Source organism: Excalfactoria chinensis, chromosome 2, assembly GCF_039878825.1.
Source record: "Excalfactoria chinensis isolate bCotChi1 chromosome 2, bCotChi1.hap2, whole genome shotgun sequence".
Lineage (NCBI taxonomy): Eukaryota > Metazoa > Chordata > Aves > Galliformes > Phasianidae > Excalfactoria > Excalfactoria chinensis.
Window position 1 is genome coordinate 127,693,291 of NC_092826.1, and position 17,898 is coordinate 127,711,188.

The window sequence follows — 17,898 nt, forward strand, 5'->3', positions numbered from 1 at the left end:
TTTCAGCAAAATCCACCGCAGTGTACCCAGGCACAGAAGTCTATCTCTAGAATAAATGTGCTTCGCTGTACATTTTCCTGCTGCACCTGAAATCTAATATTGGTTGTTTTCACTGGGAATTCCCTGAAAAGAGACAGCATTGTGCAAATGATAAACCTGTGCTATTGCAAAGGAGGTGAAATGTGGGGTGCTTTGGCCTCTGGAGCACAAAGACTTTGATTCTTAATGGCAGCTATTACAACTTTCTGAAAATGTGCGGGGGAACCAATTTTGATTCACTTACTTTTGGCTGAGGGCAAAAGAGATGCTTATAAGCAGCTTTGTTTTGTATCTAGTTCACAGCGTTTCTAGAATGGGTCCTGTGTTTGTCCCTGTTGATGGCACCTCATCAAAGTAAGCCTGTAATAAGAGAACAACAGATGTGACGGTTGATGTGATAGTCACTTTTGCCATTATATACAGTTATGGATATGCTTGTACATGTCCAGTGGAACTGAGTTTTATCTGTAAGCCAGGACACCTTTGATAATGTACTCTGAGCTTCATTGTGTGAACAGTGATGAGGAAATGAGCCTTCAGACAATCTCCCCTCCTCACACTTCCACTACACTTGCCAAAGTAGACTGCTGGTACTTCCTGGATCAAATACTCTTTTGATTGTAGCACTCTTATTCAGCTGCCTCCAACAGCCCCAAGCTCGAAGCAACAGAGACTATGAACCAGATAAAAGAAAACTTCTGCTTACAATCATTGCAATCAGAACAATTGCAAGAGCACTGTGACTGTTTTATTAATATGCGTGCTTTGCCGTTCCCAACCGTTGCAAAACCTGTGTATCTGGCTCTCCAAGAATATTACTACTTGGACCCAATTCATATGGATTGCGAAGGATCAAGACATTCCTGAAAGCTCACTTGCCAGCTCTACCACTCCGCCAGCACCAGTAATTTGAGTAGGAATGATGGTCCCTTTGAAATATGGATTGCAGTGTGACTGGAGCATGGGGCCAAGCTAGATGCATACACATGGATAGACCTACAGATGACCCATTTCCTTCCCAAAGTAGCCCTCATCTTCACCCTGCCAACGTCACTGCAGGCTGAGAAGATACAAAATCTGATCTTCAAAATCACTTCAGAAACATGCCACCACACCGGGCTGTCCAGGTACAAGCACGAGGAGCAAGCAACAGAGTGGAGCAGGAGAAGCTCAGAGCTCACATTTTCTTGATATATTTCAGTAATAGCTACATGAAGAATTAGAGCATTTTTGCAGGACTGAAGGGTGCTGACAGCGTCTGGTTTAACATTATAAACCACGCCTGTCATCTCATTTATTACCTATCAGTTCAGCTCATCTGCCGGATTGTTACAGCCACTCCCTGACATCATCAGGAGTGTATGTGTTAGATCAATTATGCCTTTTACAGTCCAACATGGATTTAGGTAAACTGCTTTAACTGAAGGGCTAAATGAGAAAAACAGCCTGTGCATGTAGAGCCCTACCTGAGACGTACATCTGAAATGTGCAAGTGTCTGTTACATGGGCCCTAACTGCTTTATCAGATGAGAGGAGAAACCTGGCAAAGCTTAATGATCTCGCAGCAAAGGACACGAACAAGGCTGAGTGGTGCCTGCCAGATCATCTAAACAGATACTTGGGCTGCAGGCTGGGGTGCTGCTGTCCCAGATAATGAGTTCTCAGCATAAGCACCTCAGCTTTTCCCTTCTCCAAAGAGCTTCCTGAAAGGTAATTGACTTTTTCAGGAGCAGAATGAATAAGCTGTGGCAGAATTGCAGCTACACTCCTCTCTCTTGCGCCTTGTCAGTCACTAAGGTTCAGTTACTGGTTTTCTGTTCCAACTGGAGCTCTGTCTTGAGGAAAGAGACACATGGACAGACATATCCTATAATGTTGTAGAAGAGTTTCTTAATGGAAGCACTTTATGCTGTTAGAAAAGACTTTACGCTATATCTATCCAGTATCTTTGACAAGACATGGTACAAGTAGCTCTTAGCCAGGCACCCCACATCCTATCCAGCTTCCATGCACATGGCAAACATACCCAAACCAGGCAAGCAGCAGACTCATCCCTGCTGCTTGCTTTGGAAGCATGAAGCCAAACCTTGTTCCATATGCACCATGGCTCTCCAGCTGGAGACAGCCCGCAGCATCAGCAAGGAGCATCACCCTCATGGTGGCTGTATCAGCGGGGAATTATAGCATTGCCCATAGTTTGAGCAAATGCAACCTGAACCCAGAGCCTAGGGCACATTCCCGGGGCACCTGAGGGACTCTGGGCATGGCCATCCCACCTGGGGTCCTGGCAGAAGGGCAGGAGGTAGGCTCTGGTGGCTGGACCCACCTAAGGTACAGAAGTCCAGGTTTCTGAAGGAGCTCTGTGAAGGGGTATAACAAAGGGGGAACCCAAGTCCTTAGGCAGCTGTGAATTGCCGTCTTGGATTTAGGCACCTAAGTGCTTTTTTGGACCTCATCCCAAACACTTCATTTAGTGAGCATTGCATTAGTTTTAACAACAGCCCAGACAGAGGATAAGCAGCAACACAAATGCTCCAAGCTGCTCTTTACTGCATCCTAGGATGCAAACAGATGATCACTGCAGAAACAGCTGTACTGGGTTATGGTGTCATTGCCCCAGGCTGTTTCCTTCATCACTCCTATGTGGAAACACCCTTCAGCAGAGATTTCCTCACTGGCCGTACTGCAACACCATCAGCCCAGGGCATCCCAGAGAACTGCCACTGCCTTATGTTGAAGAGGATGAGCAGCTCCCACCACCACCTCTAGGCTGGTCAAGTAGGAAGATGGTTCCTGGCAGGCAGAGGACAGCATTGTAGTGTTGTTTCTGCAGTGATGGCTTGTCTCTTTCCGTAGAGTCACTGCTTGTAAGGAACTGATCGTGGCAACTCATTCTTGAACCTCCCTTCTGCGGTGTGTCAAGTGGTTACGTTGTTTGTGATGCTACTCACGAGCACGGAGTTCATGTTGAATAGAAGGAGAGGCTCGTCTGGTAAAGACTGGAAATAAACAACAAAGCCTGACTTTTTCTCTCCAGGCAAGTGTACACTGACTTTGGAGGACACATGGTCACAGGTGCATGCTGCCTGCAGGGCACAACAAACGAAAGAGATGAAGGAAGAAGACTCATTTCTATTTCAATTTTCTTCTTGGAGTGGATGCAATTCAGCTCCCTGATGTTGTCTGCCCAACTCCAAGTTGCATGTGCATGGGAGTGCTTAATCTCATTTCAGGCAGGAGTTCACTCAGAGGCTGACTGGCTGCTTTTGTCTCTGATCTTCCTAAGGACAAACAGTCTAAATCAGCCTGAACAAAGGATCTCCTAGGTTTGGGTCTCTGCAATACTTCTGGGTGAAGTGAGATATCATGAGGTCCCCCTTGTCTGGGCAGGGGGACATGGGATCCCCAGAGTGAGGACTTGTCTGGGGTTTGGGCAGACTGGTGATGGGATTAAAGAGCGCGTGGTACAAACACATCACAGCACACAGCCTGCCTCCTGATGAGAGTGTGCCACTGGGCTGCACTGCAGTGCCCCCAAACATGGGGAATGAATCTTCAGTCAGGGAAAGAAAGGATGTGATAAATTAGGGTTCTGTGGTGATTGTTTCTGATCCAAAGCAGAGAAAGTACAGCATAAGTATAGGTGTAATTTTCACTGATGAGCCTGCAAGCCCTCTGGTGATTCAAGTGGGCTGTGTGTGTAGAGGAGGCTGCCTTGGACTTAAATAACCTAGTAAAATGCATATGGATGCCTTCTGATTAAGATGAACAAGATCTTGCCTAATAAAAGCTTTTTTATTATTTTGGTCCTTGGTTCCATTTTCCCTCCGGTGTTGGAGAGAAGGAGGGAAATGGAAGAATTCAGCTTAACCAGAGAAGCGTTTTGGTGTGAGATCTGGGAGTTCTTCACCTTCCAAGCAAGGCTTATTTGTAATATCAGTATCAGCTGCCACAGATTTACTTAAGAAATGTGAAGACTTTCGTACTAAATTAGACTTCCTACACACCTGAAGACCTTACGTTCTGTTGTTGGTGCTGTGGCCCTTTGCACAGTTTCAGTAATTTAACACGTTACTGAGCAAGACTGTGTTTTTATGTTTCTCAGATATCTTTTGGCACATGCACTTCCTTGAAGAAGTGTCTCCTCTCCAGTCCCTCCAGAAGCACTGGAAGCGATGACTAGTTAGGAAAGGGGATGACAGCATATTGTGTAAGTACAACTGCTGCTGCAAAATAATATAAGAGGGAATAAGAGTTAAATTCAGGACCAAAATATACATGTGCAAGTTTATTGCTGTGGGTCTAAAGCTCCCACTCGCTTCTCTGAACCTGTTCACCAGTGGGTGTGAGGGGGAAGGAAAGCAGCTTGGCGAGCACGTTGTTGTGCCACAGGGATGCTTTTTGCAGCCTGGTTTTCTTTTTTGGACCCACACTTGAGGCAGAGGTGCATCCATGCTGCCCCCACAGATAACAGCATGCTCCTGGGCTGACTTCACAACTTGAAGCCAGGCGCTTTGAAAAGATTTTTCTGTTAAGAATGGATTTAAGCTATAATCCTTTGACCCCTCTCAGCACATCAGAGCGACACGTCCTTGCCCTGATAACAGATCTCTGCCATACCTCCCCTATTCCATCAGCTGTGAGGGGTGGGAGTGCTGCCCTGGCCTCCCTCCAGAGCCCAGGGATCTGCACAATCTCCAGTGTCAAGATGTGTTTGGATATGGAAAGCAGCTCCATCCTGGTGTATATCAGCCAGATAACCGGAGCGTCCCCCCCAGGAGACACCCCCTGTGCGCCGTGTCCCACCGTCCGTCCCTCCACCGGCTGTCTGTGCACCTTTCAACCCCGGGTGACGCTCCCACCTTCAAGGGGCTGTTCTGTGGGAGATAAACATAGCTCTTCTGGTTCAAAACCTGCATGCCATTCTCGCATTTTTCTCTGTAACAGAACTGTAATTTCAGCTTTTTGGGTGAGGTTTTGTGTGGAAATGTCCTGGCATGAAGGGGTCTCGCAAACTCTTGTTGAACTCTTTGAGTACTCCCATTGCAGACAGCCCTGCCTCCTGCTCCTGCCCCTGCCACAGCACTCGGCATCTACAGAAAAGCAAAAGAGAAAGCAGCTCATTATAGATAGTTTTCTGCCCTCAACATCTCCTAAAACAAGCTCATGTCGATCTGTGGCAAGAAGGCAGTATTTCAGCAAGAAAAGCATTGCCTTTGAAATAAATGATTTTAAAATTGATTACTGCCACAGCTACAGGCTGAAATTGGTCAGCAAAACTTAAATAGCTGTTATTTAAATCCTTATGGAACTAACAGGAACCGTGCTGCAAAACATCATAAAAAGAGCCTTTTTACTGCAGGCCGTATGTGGATTTGTAGTAAAATGCGCCATTCCAGTGCTACTCCTCTATTTCCCAGTGTGAACCCACGGTTCCTGGGGAAGGGCAGGCTGCAGAGTGCAACCCCTCCAGACTCATTTCTTGATATTTACTGCTGCGGCTTCAGGTTCTGTTGCTGCCTGTACGCATTTTTTATTTGTTCCTTACGAATCTCAGGCCTTTGGTTGAATCTTACAGCAGTGATTGTCACAGCCCGACTACATGCAGCAGAAATAAGTAAGAATTCCTCTGCTGCCTTTCCTGTTCTATATTACTTTGCATGCTTTCTCTGTGCATCTCTTCCATCAGGTACCCCACTACTTTAGCCTCTGTTCTCCCAGATAAAGAGCTGCTCAGCAAACACATGACGTGTTTGCAAATTAAATTATTTATGCTGCTAAGAATATGTCTGCAGCTGTTCTGAAGTTGCTTTTTTCAAAGCAGCTTTGTGACTATCTTCATGAGAAGCAAAGGATCCTCAGCTGATGCCTGTGGGCAACCTGAATTTCCACTCAGCCTTCACTGTAATGGCAACAGGTCACTGTCTGACCTCCCCACTGTAAATCTGGGGTCATCCTGGATATCAGGCAGGACCTCACAGGCTGCTGAGTGTTGGCTGTGAGCTGCCAGCACCTCACATAACAGTGAAGTGGGCAAATAACAATGACCATCGAGATCCTGTGGTGATACAAGAGATCCAGCCAGAGTCCACTCTTCTTTTACCTTCTTTGAAGCCTGCTTTCATCAGACTTTTCCACAGTGATGTGAGTGGGATCACAGCCCTTGCAAACCACTGCTTATTGACTACAGAAATAAAGCCCAAACCTCAGCTATGCTCAGAAAAAGACTGCTGTACAGCTGCATACATCTCAAATGCCCATTCTCAGCTATGACTTCACCTGACAGTGTCTGAGAGACTTTGCTCCCTAATGACTGACTGTCAAGTCACTGGCAGAAATGATGATGTGGCCATCGTAGTCCTTTGCCTTCATACCTGTGGACGTCAGCCAAGCTGCTGTAATGTCTCTATGATGACATTTATGTACCCTTGTACTTAATGCATGAAATCCATCTTCTTTCCATTGAGCTAAAGCAAGCATCAGCCTTCCTTAGGTAGTAAGCACGCACATTTTAAACTAGGAAATACAGGACAGATCCAGCACCAATATACTTCACTACTTCACAACAATTTCTCTTCTATCTTCCCTTGTTTTTAGGGGTGACCTCTCCAGCCCCACATCCAGACCTTGCTGCGAGGCCTGTTGGAGCTCCCAGCCCTTTCTATGAGATTTTCAGCTGAATGATTGTACAAATACTTTGGTCAGGAAACTCTGCTGAACAATTAGGCCTGGCTGTTCTGTTCGTCATCTGGGTGACGTGCTCAATTGCTGCTGGAGCTTCCCACCTCGCCTGCATATTATGATGAGAAATTCATTAATATTTGCTGAGCACCCCCAGCCAAGTCCTTGAATGATCAAGAGCTGCAAGGATTATTTTAACAACACTTTGCACTTCAAACGTTTTAGAAACACAACCCAATTTTCCAAAATGTAAAACAGCTAAAACTTGAAGGGTGATTTGTGTGCCACACCTCCTAACCTCTTGGTCAGCCTTCACAACGTTCAGGCGTTTTCATACACAGTATGTGTGTACGATACCTCCACATTAATTACTGTTTTTAGCTTTTTTATCCATTTTTCCTCCCTCCATCACATGTTCAGGTGTCCCACTTCAAGACTTGAGGTATTTCTGTGGTCAGTGAATCCATACACCTACAGGAAAATAAGTTCCATCAGTGCACAGAGCCACTGTTCTGTGGCAGCATTCATAGAAGTGCAGCACCAGTGACTCCTCATACCTATCTCCAAAGCACTGAGTGTCAAAGGCCAGCAATTACCTGAGTTCCACAGCTGCAGCAGACACCAAAGACTGACTGAGGCAAAGACGCCTCTCTCCCTTCACCACCCCTCTGGATCAGAGCTGATTGTGAGACCTCAGTGCTGTCTCCAGGCTCTTATTTGCTTGGCAACGAATTACTTCAGCGCCTGGTCCAACACCCCCTGCAGACACCAACAATTGTGCATTAAATAATCCTTGCAGAGAGGTCATCACCCCATATTGCGAACTATTTCCCTCTATTCCATGCAAACTCACGCCTATTACATCCACTCCTTTGGGATGTGTAGGAAGTGGGAAAGTAGTTAAGGAACAGAATCCCCAAATACCAGGTCAAAATACAGGTAAAGCAGCAGAAGATAAATAAATAAATAAATAAATAAGACATCTCCTCTCCATGGTAACATTCAATGTTTCCCTTGATGAAGCTATAAAACATCCGCAGCCCCTGTTCCAAACTGAAAAGAGGTGCCAATTCTGTCAACAGGTGACTGTTGGCATGAGGGGTATTGTGACATTTTCTTTCTTCATGTGTAAATAGCTGCTTTGTTTATGAATATCATCTGTTCTAAGAAAGTTAAACACACTGTGGTTGTAACATGCCACATAGGACAGGCAAGAGGAATAAGAAGAGTTTCAATAGCACATCTGTGGCTAGTTATATTAAACTTCAGGTATGTGATGATTTCAGTGTACGTTCCTAAATACATCCCCAGCAACTGGGTCTAAGACAAAGCTGTTACAGTATTTCAGGGAATAAGTATTCCTATGCCATTAAAATCACATCAAAATTTGCACTGAGCAAATATATATACTTCCTATACTGCCATACCACCAGACTGCTGGGCCCTTGGATCCGTCATCCAGCTCCTTGCCCTTGCTTTTCTACTATGTACCGGAGCACATGCTGAATAGACTCCAATTATGAACACATGTAAGCACTGTGATGGCCTAGGGTAAAAGTCAATTAAGAGATGTCAAGCAGTTGGCAGGCCCAAGGACCTGCTGAAGTAAATGATTCACAAACGTACCCTTCTAAAAGGGTCATTAGGCTAAAATCTGCTTCCAAATCAGTCACCTGCTTCTTGAGGTCGAATCAATGATGGGAGCCAGTGATACAGGGGATGTTTCAAAATGCCTGTTAATGTCAATGTGAACCCTGGCAAGGATGAGCTCTGGGCTCACACCAGTCTGTGCCAACAGAGGCAGTGGCTGTGCAGGACGTGTTCCGGTTCCTCTCCCTCCTCACTGTGCTCTTCCTGCACGTTTTCCTTGTGAGAGGAAAGTTTATATTGCTCTTATCAGCTGGGCCGTGCGCCGGCGTTGCCGGTGGAGGGTCCTGGCCGGGTTTCTGGGTCAGGCCCTAAGGTGTCACCCTCCTGGACGGACACACGGCCATGGGACGCACCTCTGACGGCTCACGGCTCAGGACAAGGCCTGTGCTGGTGGGTGGTGATGCCCGAAGCTGCCCCGTTCTGCCGGCCCCGCTCTGTTCAGCTGGCAGCACTTCGTGCTCGTCTCCCTGCCCGAGCTGGATGTCAAACCCAGCGATGTGGTGTTTACAGAGCCGGATTAAACGCGGGTCGGCGGATCCCGCGATGAGCCCACAGCGGGGACGGCGCCCGGGGCTGGCTCTGGGCACAGCAACGCTCCTCCCGACCTGGGGAAACGGGACTCGGGAGAAGCGCGGATGTGCCCCGAGGCAGACAGAGGGGGCCCAACGTGTGGCAGCTCCACGGCGTGCGCCGAGCGGGATGCGGCGGGCACAGCGGGGAAACAAGGAAACAAACCAGAATAATAGCAAAGAAAACGAAAAGAGACGAGCCCGCGCCGCTCGGTTCTACCGCCTCCCGCAGACCCGGCCCCAGCGGCACAGCGCCAGCGGCCGGGAGAGCCCCGGGAACCGCCCGCGGCCGCCCCGCCTCGGCCCGCCCCGCTCCGCCCCGCGCGGGTCGCGGGCGCCACAGGCTGGGCGCCTCCCGGCTGCCGCGGCCGCTGAGCGCGGCGGCCCCGCCGCCCTGAGGGTCCCGCGGCGGCCGGCGGAGCGGTGAGTGGCGGCGGGCGGACGAGGGGGCTCGGGGCGGGTGGGCTCGGGGCTGGGAAGCGCGTCGGGGAAAGCGTCCCACCGGTGCCGGGCGTCCCCCTCCCTTCGCTCTCTTCTGGACGCTCCCGCCGCCCTGCACCTGCCCCCGCTGCCCCCGTCTCCCGCCGCGGGACGGGGCGGCCTGCGGAGGGCCCCGCGTCCCCGCCCTCAGCGGGAGCCCCGGTCCGCGGAGTGCCGGGGTCGGTGGGTGCCCGTGGCTCAGCGGGGCCGTGGGTGGCCTCGGGGTCCCCTGCTCTGCCGCTCGGCACCGGCGGGCGTCAGGCGGCGGGATGCGGCGTGGGGTCGGAGGCGTCGCCTGTTCCTGGGGGCTGCGCTCGTTGTGATGCCTGCTCGGCAGTCAGAGCTCGTGGGGGTTTGTTTCCCTTCCCGTCGCCGTTTCGTGCCGCTGACTGTTGCAAAGGAGGGGGGGGGGGGGGGGGGGGGTGGAAAAAGCGGCCGTGTCGGGAGGAGATCTGTACCGTTATGTCATTCCAGAATTGGCCCAGAATTACAAACTATGACCTCTCTGTGCCCCTGGCTCCGTGCCAGCGGTCTCTCGCATCTATCAAAGTTTTGTGGTGGTTATTTATTTATTTTGTCGAGAAACGAGAATAAAAGCTTTTTGTGGCACGGCCCCTCCATGCCGAGATGTCTGACAGCGGAGATGTGATGTAACTGTGCCGAGCGGTCGGTCTGATCCGCAAAGCCGGGACGTCACATCTCGGCCGGTGACCATGGGAGCGGTGCGGGGCCGGGCAGCATCCCGCTGTGCTGCTCCGCTGGAGCTGCAGCCTCTTGGTTTTGTTGCTTTAAAAGTTCTGATCCTACCCGGCAAAGCTGCTGCTGTCTGTGGGTAACAGACACGTGGAAAATAGCAGCCTTCAAGCTGCGGATGGATCGTCAGATGGATGACAGGGAAGGGCTGTGCTGTTTGGAGATGCAGCCACCGCGAGAGCCTCAGTTTGTGCTTGCAGCTCCTAATCACAGAGGCTGGACCTGCTCTACCCTGTTATGTTCTTACAGTTGTACCACACACCGAGATAACACTTGGAGGAAATCCTGCTGTCCTGCCAGCTGTGCACGGGTGGCAGCAGGAGTCAGGAGGGAGCGGGGCAGGCAGTGCCTGAGGTGCAGAATTGGGCAGATCCATTCCCCACAGCAGGATGCTCACTCTCACCACTGGGCACAATGTGTTTCCAAATGCCACGGCTCTGTTGTTTCAGAGGGTGGGCGCTGCTGCTAAATCCTCCCATTCTATGGTGATGTTCGGGATCTCTTCTTGCTCCTGTGACATGTGTTCCTCAATTCTTGGCAAACACTGATCTGTCAGAGCCTGCCCGGCCGCGTGTGTCAAGCAGCGTATTACAGTGGTATATTGTTCTTTGGATGCATCGTTTCACTGGCCTCCTATGACCTAAAAAGCACACAGAAATAAACAAGGGCATATTGTTCAGTGAGAAGGATGCAGAAAATTCTTCTGCCTTAGCCGTCTGGTTACAGAAGGTTACTTTTAAGTGTTCCTCCTGATTGCCAGAGAAATGACACGGTGCACGTGGACTTGGGCTTTGCCAAGCAGACTTTGTTTGGAAAATGATGCATTTCTGAACTTCTCGGACACCTTGGAACTAGTTACGAGTGCAGCAAAGGCCTGCCCAAATCTTCTAATTAATTTGGCTGCAGGCCATCCTAATTAACCTTGAGGGAGTTCAGGGGTGGAAGAACTTGCTCTGAAACAATTGTTCTCCTGTAATTTGCTTTTCACAATGTGTTGACCCAACCGAGAGCTGCATCCATGAAATCCTTTGGGTCTCTTGCAGAAGCCATTACACCAGTTTATTTGTTTTTTAGCAGATGTTGTTTTCCAGCGCCTGAGTGGAAAGGGTTATCTCACTTTCTGCAACCTTGCTATTGTGCTTTGTTCCAAGAGCCAGGGGACTGGGGCTGGCTGGGGAAGCTTACTCACCGGTTCCAGCTGCAGAGGAAGGAGCTGGTCAGCCCTCCAGCAGTCTTGATGCCATTGTTAAGGTCTCCATGTGAACTGACGGCATCTTTTCACATCTATGTAGTGATAACCAGCTGTTCCTTTGGCATTGTGGTGCTGCAGAGAACAAACATTAGCAGCAGCCTCTTTGTTGGCTGAGTGTATTGCAGACTTGGGCCATCCCAAATGGTGGGGGCAAGAGAAGGGTGTTTGGAATTTGAGCTAGTCTAGCAAGGCTGGGGATGGAGTTCTGCTTTTTGAAAGTGCCCAGGTACTGGGGGAAGGGGGAAAACTTAGCAGCCATTTCTGAATGTTTAGGATAATTCTTCTTCATGCTGTTTGTTGGTCCTTGGGGCTCATCCGTCTGTGCCTTTCCCCCACTTGTGCATACCCTGCACAAGGGGAGGTGAATGTGAGCTTCTTCACTGTCTGTTTTTCTTCTGCACTAATGCTGGCAAACACCACTTCGGCATTTGTTTTCTAGTGGTGCAAGGAGGGGAAATCCTGCTGAGACTCCAAGGCAGGACACACAGATGCAGGAGGGGAAGATCAAAGACATATATAATACAGGAAGAAGCAGAGGGTCAATCCAGAGGAGAGGGCACTCAATTACACATACAAGGGTAATATAAAAGGGATAACAACACAAGGGGGGGTGGTAACGTCTGAAAATGGATAAACAAACAGATGCATTTATTTATCCCACAGACATAGCCCTTATCTCTTTGAAAGAGGAGAATGCCATTCCTGTCTTGAAGCGTTCTGCTCCCAGCCACGTCTGGAGTGGGAGAAAGTGTTTGTTTGGAGATCTCCTCCATGAGCCCTGGCTGATGGGCTGGTCCATCCTGCTGTGATGAATGGGATGTGATGTGTGCGATCCTTTTGATCACAGATCCCAGGCTCTGTAAGTCACGTCACTGTCACCTCAAAGAAATTAGGCTGTGTGATGGATCCCTTTCTACAAATGTATTCTTTAAAATATTGAATATTGTTAACGGAGACCCTTCTTTTTGTGGTTTGTACAAGAGCTTTCCTTCAAAAAAAAAAAAACCAACACAAAATAAGTAGTAAAACAAAAAACAAACAGAAAACTCCTGCTGTCCTAGCGTGAGAGCAGCCCATTAGCACTTTGCCCATCGGTGTTTGAGGTGAGATGATTAGTCCTTAGCATCGTGATTCTTAGATATGTGGACAACAAATGGGACTTCATTTGCTTTGTTCAGCCAGTGCTCTGATGGATCACTCCATACCGAAGTGTCATAACAGCAGGGAAACATTCGTCCAAGTTCTGAAAAACACCATCTTCTATAGTTCTTTTTGGGGATGGAGAGAGTTGGCTAATTATGTTTTGTTTAATAAATGTACTTTTTCGTTCTCCTCTTGTGACAAACAAAAGCTGTCATTTGAGGAAATGCACCATATGCTGCCAATTGGTCTAAGAACTCGTTATATCTGCGGGACGGAGTATCTGCGAGTGCTCTTTAACCATTGCTCCTTTGCCAAGAAGAACCTGGACGGATGACAGAGCAGCACATTACTGCGCTGACAGCGGTGGAAGCAAGCTGTTGGCATTTCGAGAAGCCGCCTGGATAAGCAGCGGTGTCTGTGCCTGTATGGATGTTTCCCCTCTGTGTTGATGTGCTTATTTCTCTTTGGAGGCTTATGAGCCTCAGCCAATGAATGCTCGGTCAGTGCTGGGTTGGGCTACAGCAAACTTAAAAATCAACACTATTTCAGATACAAACTCCTGCCTGTGCATCACTGTGAGAACTGAATACTCAAACACACACATTACTTCAGATAAAAAGAAATCTTGCTCGCTACCATTTTTCCTTGGCAGATCTGGGAAGGTGAGCCCTGAACTCTGCCAGTCACACAGCAGGGGGGCCCTCTGCTCTCTCCCTGCCCTCCTGCATCTGAACAGACTCCTGCTGCTCTCCCTGTTGCCCCCATGGGTTTGCTGATACATCCATGCCAGCAAGATAAAAGACAGGAGCAAGTACCTGCTCACTGTTAGATAAACCTTCTGTAGTGCTCACTCCTCCTCCCTGATTCCTAATTTTATCGGAGAGACGTTGGGTCATTCATTTGTTCATTCATGGGTTCATCTGGCACAGTTCCTCGGTGATTTCAGTCAGGACCTCTTGCTGAAGGAATGCAGAGAGGATGTGAGCTGTAATTTTCCCTGCCTGAATCTCTGCATCTAGAGGAAAAAAATGTGAACCCTGCTGCCCACAAGTAATGAGGGTGAAACACGAAATTCACCAATTTCTTTTTCATTTCTATGAGATGAATGAAACATGCCGCCCTGAGAAGAGATGTGAAGCCAACATAACATTGAATTATCTGCCAGCAATACTTTGGCACATCTTCGTGCGTAGCCTGCAGGGATGATGATGCATTTAGCACCAGTGGACTGGAAGCCCTCAGTATGGTGTTGGCTGTGGTGGGAACTGTCTTGGAGCTTTGTCTGGGGCAGCGTAGGCATTGGTGGCATGTTATGATGGAGTGCTTGTTTAACTTGTCACAGTTGTATTGAAGGAGAAAGCTGCATTGTAGTTCAAGTGAGTTGATTATTAATAGGACTGGAAATTTACAGAAGGCTTTTGGTTTTCTTTGAAATGTATTATTTCCAATGAGAAAACCAAACTGCTGTACAATACCTTGTGCTGGGAAGTTGTTTCTGACCCCACTTCTTGTGCAGCCGGGCATTGTGCAGAGGACTTGGCCTCCCAAAGAGCAGCTGGTGGTCCTCAGCTGCACGCAGCTCTTTGTGAGGTACCATAGTACTGGTCCTACAGGTGAACAAAGCCAGGGAGCCAGGCCCATAGGAGAGAATGGAGGCCAACAAACTGAAGCTGTGGAATCAGCTGGGAGCTATTCCAGACAAATGTTCAGAAATTACAGATGTGGGGCATTTTAACAAAGAGGTACCTTTGGGGCCAAGGGGAGGTGCAGTAATGTCAAACTGTTGAGTTTCCGTCCAAAATCTCTTCTTTCAATGTTAGGATCTGCTTTATTTGTGCTGTTCCTGATAGATGTCCATTTAGCTCTTTCTTGAAAAGCTGTGTCAGTGGAGATTTGTAGCTTCCCAGGGTAAGCAGAGTTTACCAATCATCATGGTTAGGTAGCTGCTCCTAATGTCTAACTTAAATCTCCCCTGCTGCTTGCTAAGCCAGTCACTTCAGATTTCCACATCTGGAAGGAGCAGAACAAGATTATCACTGCTTTCAAACAGCCTGATATATTTGAAATTCGTTATCGAGTCTCATTCTCTCACCTCCTCCCTCTTCCTTCAGCTAAACAACCCCACCTCTTGTAGCCTTTTCTCATGGGATCACACTCCACTGACCTTTTATCATTCCTGCATGCAACTGGCAGGGAGCAGCATCTGGCTGGAATCAGGTTCAACGCTGGTCACAGGGCTGCAACACAAGGTATAGAGCAGCCTGACAAGAGCTGCTCCTCTTGGTCTGTCTCCAAATACACTCATCTCTCAGTGCCAAGTCCTGTGCTGCTCCTGATGCCTTACCTCTCTGTGGCTCTTCTCCTGAGACACTGTTGGTCTCTTACTGTTCCATTTTGGACTTTTCTGTCTTCCCTCATCAGCGTGGTGCTTTGCACCTGCCTATATGGAATCTCAGTCATTCACTTCACATTGCTTCCTAATTCATTGTGATTTTATTCTAATTATAGTCCGTGAAAATGCTCGCAGCACTCCCCGCAGATTTGTAATTGTAATCTTTATTCTAATTTACAAGTCATTAATGGAAATACTGAATAGAGCAAGACTCCAGGCAGAGCCGGTATCTGTCTTTTCAGGTTGATGTGGAATTTACTAACAATTCCTTGCGTACCAATCTGGAACATTTGTATACCCACCTACAGTTAATTATACCTAAATAACATTCACCTTGTTTGCATATAAGAGTGTCACATGCATCCATCAAAAGCTTTCCTCGTTCCACTGTGCGACTTCTACTGCTTTTTTCCCCATCGTCACTACGATGCCAACTCCATCAAAGGAGAAAATTAAATTGCTTAGACCTTGTTTGTTCTTGACAAGTCTACATTTTCTGTTTTCTCGTGGCTTTATCGCGTGGGAGTGGGCACAGCTGCAGTTCAGGAGTTGGAAGTGACACTGCCCCTCCTGGGTCGCATGCTCACTCCCTCTCCCATGTGCTCCACGATAATCAACACCTGCAAGAAGGATTTACAAGTAGAGATGCTGATGTGTCTGAATTGATATCAAAAGGCGGGCTGTTTGGTCTATGATTCCTCCGTTCTGTCGCCTTCCCCCTTTTGTTTGAAGTTAGATAGTATGTTTGGCCTTTGCCCATCCTCTGAGCATTTCTCAGAGGTGTTTGCTAATGGCTCGGAGGCTGCTCTGATGAGTTCCCTGCTCCCTCCTCTCTACTGGTATATGCTTAATTGGGCCCTGCTTTGCAGAATGCATCCAACCTACATTAATTTTCTGTAACCTCTTTTGTCTGTGTCCTGGCCTAGCTTTGCATTAACTGTCTAATATTTGATTGTAGTGAATGCTTCTGTTGTAAACTCTTCAGATACATGAATTTCATCTTTACCACATGAATGGGTTTATCAGTAACCAGACGTGGAGGCGGCTGTTTGGGCAGCGTCTGTGGGTCTGAGGAGAGGGCAGGGGCATATCTGCACTGCTCTGCTCTGCTCCATACACCCCTCTGACTTCAGTGTCTCCAAAAGGACGAAATGATCGAGGCGAAAGCCTTGCTGGGTGCTTGCTTTTGATAAGCTGTCTTGTATGCACGCATGCAAAACCAGTGAGAAAACAGGAGGGATTACCATGGCCAAAGACTTGAATGTTCTCCTGGGATGTTGCTCAGGGTTATATTTAGACTGAGCTAGCAGTCCCATCTAGTAATATAACTTCTGCTCCAGGAACCTGTTCTTTGTTGCTGTAGTCTGTCAAGCTTTTATCACTCAATCTGAGACTTTCAGGTTGTGTCTCTCTCCGGCTAAATTTATTCTAATATAATCGGCCAAACTAATTCAACCATTTCCAAGAAAAACTAGGGGGAGGAGGAAGGCCAGAAGGAATGTTGTTTCGCCCACATTAAAAAGGGGAAAGAAAAAAAAACCTTCCAGCTGTTTGATTGAGAGCTGCAGTGCCATCACATTCAGGAACAGGATCTTTGGTTATGAGACTCAGGGACATCTGTGTGTGTTCTTAGCAGGTGCATCTCTGATTCTAGTCCCTCTGTTTTCCCAAGATTTTGTCTTCACATTCATCAGCATCTCACAGCCCTGAGTGCAGGGACAGTGCTGGTGGCCCTATGGATGTGTAAGCAGAGCATGCCTGCGTAGCTCCTTCTTTCCCCAGGCATGTTGCTCCTTAGTTTCTCAAGGAACTGGGAAATGAAGGCACCAGAGTGCAGAGGTGTGAAGTTAATGGCACAAGGAAGGTGGGGGCAGCCTGGACAGAAGGGTTGCAGCTGGGTTAGGTGGGCAGTGGAACAGAGGTGAGTAAGAGAGAAATGATTGCAGCCAACCTCTTAGGTCACCTCATTTGTGGAACTGTTTAGTCCGGAGGAGGTCTCAGGGAGACCTTGTCACTCTCCTTATGACTGCTTGAATGGAGGTTGTAGTGAGTTGGAGGTCAGCCCCTGTGCCAGGAGAGGTTCAGGTTGGATATTTGGAAAAATTTCTTCTCGGAAGGAGTGGTAAGACATTAGAACAGCTGTCCAGTGAGATGGTAGATCATTGATCCTGGAGGTGTTCAAGAAACATGTGGATGTGGCACTGAGGGACATGGGTTAGAGGATATGGTGGGGATGGGTCGACAGCTGAATGACTGGACTACATGATCTCGGAGGTCTTTTCTGCATAAATACTTCTGTGTGGCACTCGTCTGGCATAAAACAAGAATAATGGCACCACACTGCAGAAATGAGGGAAGATAAGCTAGTTTAATTGTGACCCATCTAGATAACACAGTTTATAATTCAAATGCCTGTTAGTAACTCCATCTTCAGAGTAGCATCTGGGTAATTGCTGTAGATAAGCCTATGAAGATAACATCTCTGCTGTGCATCAGGCAAGGAAGGAGTCCTGCAGGCTGTGTGTAATCACTATCTGCAGCACCTTGTGTGTCCATGCAGAGTGCCCTCATTTGGGCAGCTCGTGATGTCTGCACGATTCATTCTGCAGTGTGAATAACTCTCCCTCATTGTTTCTGTTTCTGTAAAGTTGTACAGAATTGCGTGCAAAATGTTATAGTTAAGCAAAGGTGAATGGGGAGAATTGTGCAATCCAAGTTACTTCAAATGACAGAGGGAGGGGAGATGTAAGAGAGAGCAGCCAGCCTGTGGCCAGCTCTGAGTTCATGCTGCTTCCTACTGAGATTCATGGTGCTGTGCCAGGGAACTCTGCCATCCGCTGAGTAAAGGGGCACAGCTGTATGGGGTGTCAGTAGCACACGAGCCTTTCCAAAGTACTGACAGAGCTGCTACTGCAGCAAATGTTGGCATTCATTGTCAC

At 48.1% G+C, this 17,898-nt stretch overlaps 1 protein-coding gene across 3 annotated transcripts in view; it reads left to right on the plus strand.

The window, feature by feature from the left end:
* Positions 1 to 17,898, plus strand: part of JCAD (junctional cadherin 5 associated) — a 52,875-nt gene that overhangs the window by 17,195 nt on the left and 17,782 nt on the right. The window contains exon 1 of one of the 3 annotated variants that reach the window (XM_072328801.1): positions 9,274 to 9,362. The exons of the other annotated variants lie outside the window; for them this stretch is intronic. The gene's annotated coding sequence lies outside the window, so the exon portion shown is untranslated. Of the gene's footprint in view, positions 1 to 9,273; positions 9,363 to 17,898 lie in introns of those variants that run through there. 3 annotated transcript variants of the gene reach the window in all.